This window comes from Pogona vitticeps, chromosome 2 (assembly GCF_051106095.1).
Source record: "Pogona vitticeps strain Pit_001003342236 chromosome 2, PviZW2.1, whole genome shotgun sequence".
Lineage (NCBI taxonomy): Eukaryota > Metazoa > Chordata > Lepidosauria > Squamata > Agamidae > Pogona > Pogona vitticeps.
Window position 1 is genome coordinate 42,778,476 of NC_135784.1, and position 11,596 is coordinate 42,790,071.

Below are 11,596 nucleotides of genomic sequence, written 5' to 3' on the forward strand. Positions count from 1 at the left end.
GCTTGTCCTGGGTCTGTTAAAACTAGTTTACCGAAGAGCACTTTTCCAGTGACAGTGTCAAAATCACATTAAACCACCACACCATTCTATTTCTACATGGAATGAAGAAGGTCCCCCATCATGGCCTTTCTCTCTGGCAGTAAAATATCTTTGACCCACTCCATATTATTTCCACTTAAAGATATATGTTCTTGCTTGCCCTGTTCTTGCATGAGGATAAGAAACTGCATAGTTATTTCCCTTGTCCCCCAAGAGGGCAAGTACTTTTGTGGTACTCTTGACAAGTTTCATGGCTTTGATGCAGGAGTCATTTAGTGAGGATGAGGAGTTCCAAGAGGAAGACACAATGAACTGGATATTCTCAAACCCTCTGGAGCGAAGAACACCATACCTCCTGAAGAGGGGAGAACAGATGAGGATCTGAGGCCTTTGCCTATCCTCCAAGGAGAATAAAGGCCCAGGATAGGTATGAGGCCCTCAGATGAACTACAAGGTTCAAGAGGAGCCCTCTTTATGAGTAGGGGGCTGTTGGAGTGTTATTGACGACTTCACATGCTGTCTGTAGTTTGAGTGACTAGGAGGGGACTTTTCTGGGCTGGGATCATTGTTTATCTATCCAACACTAATCAATAATTCCTTCCAGCTTCTGAATTTCAGAGAGTTCTGTCTCTCTGCTGAATGTTCTATCCCTCTCTTTGGTTGTTTGGAAGCAGTTGATTGTTGTTAATGATCTGTTAGTTTGGTTGCTAGTATGTGTGCAGGAAAGAAAGCAGTATACACAAGTTAATAATTTCAAGCAACTGCAAGTGAAAATGTTTTTTTTGTTCTTTCTCAGATGCTTCAGAGTGAGTTATTGAAACCTTAAGTGCCAGTTAGTGAGAAAGGGGTGGACTCTGGGGAACTTGGAAGCTATCCTCCTCTATGGATCTCTGTACTTCTTCTGTGCAACAGAACTTCTTCAGAAGAGTCTCTATGAGAGCAAGCCTTTGTGTACCTGAAGACCTAAGCCTCCATTCTCTGCACATGAGCTCTGCCTGCAGTTCCAAGAAGAATCACCATATTAAGTTCCTATTTAATCTAACCTATGTTAGCACTAAACTGTTTAATACAGTTTGGATTTCTATCAGCACAACCCTGCTGGAGTCCTCGTTGCTGTGACTCACTTGGGCATCTCATCATTTTGCCTCTATTCCATCCACTGGACTGTTGTTATCTTGACTAGTGACTGTGGACACTAGTAACTCCATTAGCTATAATGCTAGCTTTAATTGCTTTTCTGCTCACAGCCTGTGTGACCAGCTCCTCCAAGCAGAAGCATTCTGAACCTGCTGTTTAGACAGCCTGAGGAAGGGCTGCTGCCTAGAAGCAGGACAGCAAGAGATGAGAATGAGAAACTCATTTTTGCACAAATTAAGGAATATTGTGCAAATAATGCTTGATGCAAACAATATTTTAATGCACATATCACAAATACCACAAAATGACATTGGATGCATGGGCTTTCAAAGACTAGCAACCTTGGAAAGGCTGTTTGCATCTTTTGAACAATCAGCCCGTTGATCAATGTTTGCTCTGTTTGCATGTGCTCTTTGATTCTCAAAGCAACAACAACAACAACCATTTTGCTCAAATTCCTGGGACCCTGATGGGAAAAAGAGTCCTCGTTCCATAGTCACCTGCAAGTGAAGACTCTCACACAGGGCTTCAAAATTCCTTGACAAAATGTCTTGAAAAGTTGAGATACTTTAAATCAACAAGAACAAAGAACTGAGTAAATATTGTTTACATCCTCATTTGCCGTACAGTTTCTTTATAATGCAAGAGACCATAAAGTCTTTGGAAAAATAGAGTTCTCCGTTCAATTGATAAATTAGGCTTTAATAATGAGAGGGAAAGTACAAGCTGATTTAGCAAGGCAGGGAGAACCTGAACTACCAGAGCTATATCAGAATAAGCTTTACTTCTCTTGACCAGCTCCAGGGCATAATATTGGAACAATTCCAATCCAATTTCCCTTTACTTCAGAGCTTGCCCTTGGTCCTTGCAGTGGCAGGAAGGCAAGGTGTTAGTAAATATTACCATTTCACACCTCACGGCTGTGTTTCTCAGGGTAGCAAAAGAGGGCAGGCAAAAGAACCTCCTTGGCAGAAATAGTTCTGCCTGAGCAAATTCTCAACTTTCACCAGCTGTAAACACATCCAAAGCCTCCAGGAACCAGACAATTTGACATTGTTGTCATCATTTGCTGAGGCAGCGGCAGGAAGGTGTGGGTATCTAAACAATGCCAAGATTAGTTTTGTTTCACTGTCTCTTAACAGAGATGCCATCTCCGTTTGAAGTAGAGGGGAAACAGCAATGCAGTTGTGGAAAGTTGTGCTGATTAATTTGGATCAAAGGCTAGCACATGGTCATATTGTGGTCTCATTCCTCGAAAGTGCTTTTTTTACTCATTTTCATTGGACCTTCCTCCAAAGAGGTCAGAGTTGTCGAAATTGCCTTCTTCCTTACCCATTTTGTTCTCCCAATAACTCTGTGAGATAGGTCAGGTGGACTGCCTGCCCCAAGCGGTTCCCCAAGTAAGCTTTGTAGTAGAGTGGGAATTTAAACCCGTAGCTCCTTGAACAAAACTGAGCACATTTACTGATTAGCCTCTCAACTGATGTGTTTTCTGTTTTGTTTTGTTTTTTAAGTAAGAACATGGAGAATTAAAACAATTGCCCACTGCCTTGTGAGATTTTCCTGTAAAGCATATACAGTGTGGCTGTTTCTGTAATCTCTGCCATGCTGCCTTACTCCATTGCTAAAACTATACCACAGAAATTTGGTGTCAGGGCATCTCACCCAAACTTCACCAAAAGTCCATTCTGCCATCCTCTGTGGCACAAACCTCCACTTTGTCTCTGGCTTGCCCCTTATTCTCTCCCATCTTATTCCCTCTTTTCTGCTTCCTCCCCATTTGTACATAATGAAGAGCAACCACATTTGCTGCCAGTCCGAGGTGGCAAAATTTATGATGACTGCTGGATTTGGTGGGTGCCAATTAGCCTCCTGTGGATTCCCAATCCAACCTCTGCTCCAAATATGTTGCCAAACAAACAAAATAACTAATGATTGGGCCATTGATTCCTGATATACATACAGAAATGTCAAAGTATATCAAGAAATACATCAAGTCAACAAAGTTCTACCACTGTCTTTACAGAAGTACTGTACTCTGATGCTGTCTCCTTTATGCTCCTACTTAGTTCTCCCCATACAATGGTTGTTGTTACATGGGCCTGTGAAAGTGGGAGTAGCTCATCCAACAAGGCAGGCCCTACCATTAGGTACACTGAGGGAAACACCTCAGCTGACAGATGTTGGATTGGAACAATGGAACCAGCCTCTCACCCTTTCTGGCTGAACCCTGGCCATCACCCCCTTTTGGAGGACAGAGCTGTGGAAGCCGCCAGATCATCTGGCTGGCTGCTCCCTCTACATTAGAGGAGGACACGGTTCCCTTGCTGGAGCTGAAAGAAGGTTCATCTGCTTCTCTACATGGAGTGGAAAAGCATTAACTTCTCCAACACAATCTTTCAGGCCGGCCTGGCCAGGTGTAACAGGCTCTGGTGTCTGCTTTACTTGCTCCCCCTTCCCCCATGCACTTTCCCCCCCATGATAGTGGAAGGTAGTGGTATAATAGTGATTGAACAAATCCAGGCTTTGGATGTCATTTCCCTTTTATTTAAAGAGGAAGTGTTACAATAGGAATCTAGAAGCAGATGAAAAGTTTCATTTCAGATATAAGATGAAATTATCTCCATCTTTATATTAGAAAACACTTGTGCTTCCATTGCTTCATTTGATACACTAATCCCGCCAGCCTCTCCAGCTGGAGATAGGAAGCAGAGAGCTTCAAGGAAGAGGGCCCTGCTGGCTGAGAAGGACAAATACCCAAGAATGTCATTTACAACAAGGCAGGAGTTGTCCCAGGCTTCCTCCACTTTCATTTTTATACAGCGCTGGTCAATTTCACAGCCCATAGCAATACTGAATGGGGAAATTGGAAACCTGCAGAATCGATTTGCAGAAGTGAGGGTCTATTTTCTTTTACAGCTCTCTCATCAGAGTGGCTATCATTCCCGTGTTATGTGGTATTATTATCGAAAGCAGCCCAAGCATGGCTGATAATTGCTAGGAGAGGCTGAAGCCATTCTCTTAAAGCGAAAATGGATCTGCTTTTTGTCTCGCTCAGAAAGCACCAGGTCTTAATGTTTCTTTAAGTTCTCGACAATATATGCAGACAGGTCGATGCTTAATTTGTCTAAGATTAGGGACCATCCAAAATGGCAAGCCTTTTCTCCCAAAGCCAGGCATGAGCACTAAGCCTGACTTCGGTAAGAAAGACGAGCAGAGCACTCTGCAGATGCTCAAGGGCATCCCAGCATGGTTGTTGTTCCACAAGTCCTAGGATTTATATATGTATTTTAAAATATGGACTCTGGATTTCTTCCTGGAAAAAAAACCCTGATGTGATGCATAATTAATCAGAAAAACAATCTCATGTAAAACAACTAAAAAACGTAAGAAGAGCCTGATTAATTGGACCAAGGTTCTGATGGATCCAACGGCTTGTTCCAAATGTGGCCAGCAAGATCATTTGGGAAGCTTGTGGTGAGAAGACAATATTCTCCCTGCTGCTGGTCCTAGCAAATTTCCTCTGAACTTGGAGGTTGCATTTAGCTGCTGTGACAAATTGAAGCTGATTGTCCTATCCTTTGAGTTTCTCTAGCTCCCCTTTAAAGAATCAGCCCACTGTTACAGAGAAACATGAGATGGTCAGGCCCTCTGCCCACACACTTTGAATGACTGGACATTGCCCTGAAATTTTTGGGTTAAGAAACTTTTATTCGCAGCTTGTGTTGTGGCCGTGATCAAGACCTGAGCTCTGGAATGCTGCACAATTAGGAAGCAGTATACAGTATATGTAACTTGGCCTTGACCAGAGGAAAGAGGTGTTCCTTTTTCATGGAGACAACCTGCAGATACCTACCTGACCGCCATATCATCACCTATTTAGAGGGTAACTATATATTCACCTATCCAAACTTATTCCATCCTGGTGAGGAAAATAATCTGGTTGTGCATCCTTAACAATCCTTTTCTGCTTTGAATATTGGACCTACTACTAATACTGTACTTTGGCCATCTCATGAGAAGAGAAGACTCCTTGGAAAAGACCTTGATGTTAGGAAAGTGTGAAGGCAAGAGGAGAAGGGGACAACAGAGGATGAGATGGTTGGACAGTGTCATAGAAGCTATGAACATGAATCTGACCCAACTCTGGGAGGCAGTGGAAGACAGGAGGGCCTGGCATGCTCTGGTCCATGGGGTCACAAAGAGTCGGACACGACTAAATGATGAAACGAACGAAAAGGAATCTAGCCCATTGTAATCCTCATTTGCAACCATATAACTGCTCAAGAATCCGTGTCTAGTCGCACTGGCCACGTGACCATGGAAACTGTCTTTGGAAAACGCTGGCTCTAAGGCTTGGAAACGGGGATGAGCACCGCGCCCTAGAGCCAGACACGACTGGACTAAATGTCAAGGGAAACCTTTACCTTTACCTAATTGCTCAAGAATATAGCTACAGTTTATTATTTTGCTTATTCCTTCTGTTCAGGCATCCCTCATGTTATCACAAGTTTAAGAATGAAGCTGAGGGACCCTTTCTTCTTGTGAAAGCTCCCTAGCACCTTCCGTGCTCATTCTGTGCCAAGTTCCAGGTTCAGGACCTTTTCTTATTCCACTCTGGTGCTAAGCCTACTTTCCAAGGATCAGAATTTCCCTGCATTCTTTCTCTAATCATTTGGTTTCCTTGTGTATCCAGCGATCAGGCTTTCCAATCCCACTTACTTGGATAAAGTGTCCCTATGATCCTAGGGCCAGGCTGAGAGAGTGTCACCCAGTTCTGCTCATGAGCTCTCTGTCTGTGGGAGTGTCTTATCAGGGCTTGTGTCTAGTGTTGGGGATGACAGAAGGCAGAGAAAAGCCAGATCGTTGCGGAATCGGGTGCGAAGAATCTTAAGTGTAATTATATGGTGGCTCTTGGCACAGTATGATGTTATTGAAGGGAGTTTTCTAAATTATCTCTGCTTCATAGAAACTACCAGTGGAGACTATTCTTCCTCCGTTCCTGCCCAGCAACCCTTTTATAATAAGCTGTTATTCACTAATGCTGCAGTTCTCACTTTCTGATATCTCCCATGTTGTTCTTCTGGCTTTTTTTCTACATGGGCAATTCAGAAAATCTTGTTTTCTAATTCTCCTCAATTGGGTAGGACTAACTTATGGTCTTTGAATGTCTTTCCTGGTGAAGACTTAGAGCAGTGCAGAAACGTTGCAGATTTGTCAGACTAGTTTACATAGCAGCTCCTTCTATGTTGTGAGTGGGATTTCACCAGAGATACAATTAGAACTCTTTGGGAGAAGTTGGTAAGTTCAAGGTATTAAGTTGCTATTTGCTTTGTCTCTATAATGTAACATAATAATAATCCTGCGCTGTCAAATTTATTCTGACTTATGGTGACCCTTTCCAGGGTTTTCTAGGTAAAGACTACACAGAAGTGGTTTACTACTTTCTTCTTCTCGCAGTGCCTTCAGACTGTAGCTTCCTTTTGACTTCACAGGCGGGCACTTATCCAAGGAGACACAGTGGGGAATTGAACTCCCAGCCTCTGGCTCTGAAGCCAGATATTTAAATCCCTGAGCTATCCAGCCAACGGTTGTCTCTACATAGATAGAGTGGCTTTCTCTCCTTCAAGACTATTTGTGTTTTTGAAATGTGGGAACATATTAATCACGAACGTTTGGGAAAATAATCCTCTTTTGTGAACAACTTAATCTAATAGAATTTTGTCTCTATATAGGATGTCTTTAAAAAGATTCATAATCTTGCTAGCCACTCCACTTCCTGTTAAGCACATCACTAATGCTGTGGAAATGGTGAAATGAGACATACCTGATATAAAAACACCAGATTAGCAGTGAAGTCCTACTGACAGTCATATAAGCGTTTATCAGTCCAGTCCAATTGACAACGCGTTGTAAATCTCAACAAGTATTGTAAATCTTAACTCACTGGCATTAGTCATAAATCAGTGGTTTTAAAAAAATCTTTGGGTACCCAAAAAGTGAAGCTCACCTCTTACATTCACTTGGGACAGAAATGAAGATATAAAAAGGGTGCATCATTCTGCCATATTTTGAGGGTGTGCGATCTGAATTTCCTTAATTTGGAGGGATACGACTTCAACCATTTTTCTATAACCCAAATGGACTCCCCGCCGCTACCCTTTTGGAAATGTCCTTGCTTTCTGAAATGTAAGTACAGATATTCAGAAATCTTGAGGCTTAGTGTAGTAAATTGTGATGGCCAGATCAGATTCTGCAGGAATACAGCTGGCACACTGGTTTTAATTTAGTGTAGTAAATTGAGAATTCCTACACTAAATTAAAATTAGTGTGCCAGATGTATTCCTGCAGACGTCTGATCTGGCCATGGTGGCACATAACTTAGTTACATCCCAGCTGGATTACTGTAATCTACCCCTTCATGGATTGCTGCCTTGTCGTGGCAAAGGGGCTTGAGTAACTCAGAGAAGCTATGGGCTATGCCGTGCAGGGACACCCAAGACGGACAAGTCATAGTGGAGAGTTCTGACTAAACACAATCCACCTGGAGTAGTAATTGGCAATGCCACTCCAGTATCTGTGCCAAGAATGCCCCATGATCAGAAACAAAAGGCTAAAAGATATGATGCTGGAAGATGGGACCCTCAGGTCAAAAGGCGTCCAACATGCTACTGATGAAGAGCGGAGGACAAGTACAAGCAGCTCCAGAGCTAATGAAGTAGTTGGGTCAAAGCCGAAAGGATGCTCAGCTGTGGACGTGCCTGGAAGTGAAAGGAAAGTCCGATGCTGCAAAGAAAAATACTGCATAGGAACCTGGAATGTAAGCTCTATGAACCTTGGGAAACTGGAGGTGGTCAAACAGGAGATGGCAAGGATAAACATTGACATCCTGGGCGTCAGTGAACTAAAATGGACAGGAATGGGCGAATAGAACTCAGATGATTATCATATCTACTACTGTGGGCAAGAATCCCATAGAAGAAATGGAGTAGCCCTCATAGTCAACAAAAGAGTGGGAAAAGCTGTAATGGGATATAATCTCAAAAATGATAGAATGATTTCAATACAAATCCAATGCAGACTTTTCAACATCACAATAATCCAGGTTTATGCACCAACCACCAATGCTGAGGAGACAATACTGACACCAAAGAAAGATGTTCTTCTCATTCTAGGGGGTTGGAATGCTAAAGTAGGGAGTCAAAAGATAAAGGGAACAACAGTGAGGTTTGGCCTTGGAGTTCAAAATGAAGCAGGGCAAAGGCTAATAGCGTTTTGTCAAGAGAACAAGCTGGTCATCACAAACACTCTTTTCCAACAACACAAGAGGCGACTCTACACATGGGAATCACCAGATGGGCGATACCGTAATCAGATTGATTATATTCTCTGCAGCCAAAGATGGAGAAGCAAGACCTGGAGCTGATAGTGGCTCTGATCATCAGTTTCTCATAGCAAAATTCAAGAATAAACTGAAGAGAGTAGGAAAAACCACTGGGATTTGGTATAATCTAAACCAAATCCCTTCTGAATACACAGTGGAAGTGAAGAACAGATTTAAGGAACTAGATTTGGTGGACAGAGTGCCTGAAGAACTTTGGATAGAGGCTCGTAACATTGTACAGGAGGCAGCAACAAAAACCATCCCAAAGAAAAGGAAATGCAAGAAAGCAAAGTGGCTGTCCAACGAGGCCTTAGAAATAGCAGAGAAAAGAAGGGAAACAAAATGCAAGGGAGATAGGGAAAGTTAGAGAAAATTGAATGCAGACTTCCAAAGAATAGCAAGGAGAGACAAGTGGGTCTTCTTAAATGAACAATGCAAAGAAATGGAGGAAAATAACAGAAAAGGAAAAACTAGAGATCTGTTCAAGAAAATTGGAGATATTAGAGGAACATTTTGTGCAAAGATGGACATGATAAAGGACAAAAATGGTAGGGACCTCACAGAAGCAGAAGACATCAAGAAGAGGTGGCAAGAATACACAGAGGAATTATACCAGAAAGATGTGGATATCCTGGACAACCCAGATAATGTGGTTGCTGACCTTGAGCCAGACATCCTGGATAGTGAAGTCAAGTGGGCCTTAGAAAGATTGGTTAACAGCAAGGCAAGTGGAGGTGATGACATTCCAGTTGAACTATTTAAAATCTTAAAAGATGATGCTGTTAAGATGCTACATTCAATATGCCAGCAAGTTTGGAAAACGCAACAGTGGCCAGAGGACTGGAAAAGATTAGTCTACATCCCAATCCCCAAGAAGGGCAGTGCCAAAGAATGCTCCAACTACCGTAAAATTGCACTCATTTCACACGTTAGCAAGGTTATGCTCAAAATTCTACAAGGTAGGCTTCAGCAGTATGTGGACTGAGAACTCCCAGAAGTACAAGCTGGATTCCGAAGGGGCAGAGGAACTAGAGACCAAATTGCTGACATGGATTATGGAGAAAGCCAGAGAGTTTCAGAAAAATATCTACTTCTGCCTTATTGACTCTGCAAAAGCCTTTGACTGTGTGGACCACAACAAACTATGGCAAGTCCTCAAAAAATGGGGGTGCCTGACCACCTTATCTATCTCCTGAGAAACCTATACGTGGGACAGGAAGCAACAGTTAGAACTGGATATGCAACAACTGATTGGTTCAAAATTGGGAAAGGAGTACGACAAGGCTGTATATTGTCCCCCGGCTTATTTAACTTATATGCAGAATACATCATGCGGAAGGCTGGACTGGAGGAATCCCAAGCCGGAATTAAGATTGGCGGAAGAAATATCAACAACCTCAGATATGCAGATGATACCACTCTGATAGCAGAAAGTGAGGAGGAATTAAAGAACCTTGTAATGAGAGTGAAAGAGGAGAGTGCAAAAAACGGTCTGAAACTCAACATCAAAAAAACGAAGATCATGGCCACTGGTCCTATCACCTACTGGAAAATAGAAGGGAAAGATATGGAGGCAGTGTCAGATTTTATCTTCCTGGGCTCCATGATCAGTGCAGATGGAGACAGCAGCCTGCTTCTTGAGAGGAAAGTGATGACAAACCTTGACAGCATCTTAAAAAGCAGAGACATCACTTTGCCAACAAAAGTCCGCATAGTCAAAGCTATGGTTTTCCCTGTCGTGATGTATATAAGTGAGAGCAGGACCATAAAGAAAGCTGACCGCCGAAGAATTGATGCCTTTGAATTGTGGTGCTTCAGGAGACTCTTGAGTCCCCTGGACTGCAAGGAGAACAAACCTATCCATTCTGAAGGAAATCAACCCTGAGTGCTCCCTGGAAGGACAGATCCTGAAGCTGAGGCTCCAATACTTTGGCCATCTCATGAGAAGAGAAGACTCCTTGGAAAAAACCTTGATGTTAGGAAAGTGTGACAGCAAGAGGAGAAGTGGACGACTGAGGATGAGATGGCTGGACAGGGTCTTCCAAGCAACCAACATGAAATTGACCCAACTCCGGAAGGCAGTGGAAGACTGGAGGGCCTGGCGTGCTCTGGTCCATGGGGTCACGAAGAGTTGGACACGACTAAACGATTAAACAACAACACTCAATATGGGGCTGCCTATGGAAAGTGTCAAGAAACCTCAGCCACTCCAAAATGCAGCAGCTAGATTGCTAACTGGGGCTGGACACAGCAATCACATAATCACCCTATTACGGAAGCTGCACTAGATGCTGATCTGTTGACAGGCAGAATTCAGAGTTATGGTTCTAACTTATAAAGCCCTAAATGCCTTGGGCCCAAGCTATTTCAACCTTTAAGATAATCAGGAGTGGTCTTTCTCTCAGTCCCCTTACTTTCACTTGTGTGTTTGGTGAGAACACACAGCAGGGCCTTATCTGTTGCTACTCCCAGACTCTAAAACTCCTTCCCAAAGACTAGCTTGGCCCCATCTTTATTTTTATACCACCCATCTTGACAAAGGCCACATGAAAATAGCAATAATCATAACACAAAGTAACTAAAAATTCGAAATAAGCACAAAATAAGACAACATGAAACTATACATGCAGTACAGAAATGCTGAAAAACAGGGTTGTCTCCCACGTAGTAGTATGATATAGACAGTATTAGAAATCAACCATCAGCCCCGTTGTAATCGCTGCATAAAAAACGAGCAGTAAAGTTCTAAATGTGTTTAATATGCATTTATTTTAATACTCAATATTCTAATGGGACCAGGAAAGAAAGTCTCTGATGCACAATTACCTAATAACAATAGGGCTACAGGATTAAAATGCAGAAAACAGGACCGTCCACATACCTGCAGAAAACAGACAGGCTTTCAAGGACAGGCTCGTGTTTCGAGTACTACTACAACTCCCAGGCTGCACTTCGGGACAGCTGTGCCGAGCTCGGAAGAGGGCGGGTGGAACAAAAAGAAAAAACTACAACTCCCAGAAACAAACCGAGGACTCG

General features: G+C 42.8%; 1 long non-coding RNA gene across 1 annotated transcript in view; it reads right to left on the reverse strand.

The window, feature by feature from the left end:
• LOC144586619 (uncharacterized) overlaps nucleotides 1–11,565 on the reverse strand; it is a 49,561-nt gene extending 37,996 nt beyond the window's left edge. Inside the window, exon 1 of the long non-coding RNA XR_013541542.1 lies at nucleotides 11,442–11,565. This is a non-coding gene — a long non-coding RNA (uncharacterized LOC144586619). The remainder of the gene's footprint in view (nucleotides 1–11,441) is intronic.
• Between the last annotated feature and the right edge of the window lie 31 nt (nucleotides 11,566–11,596).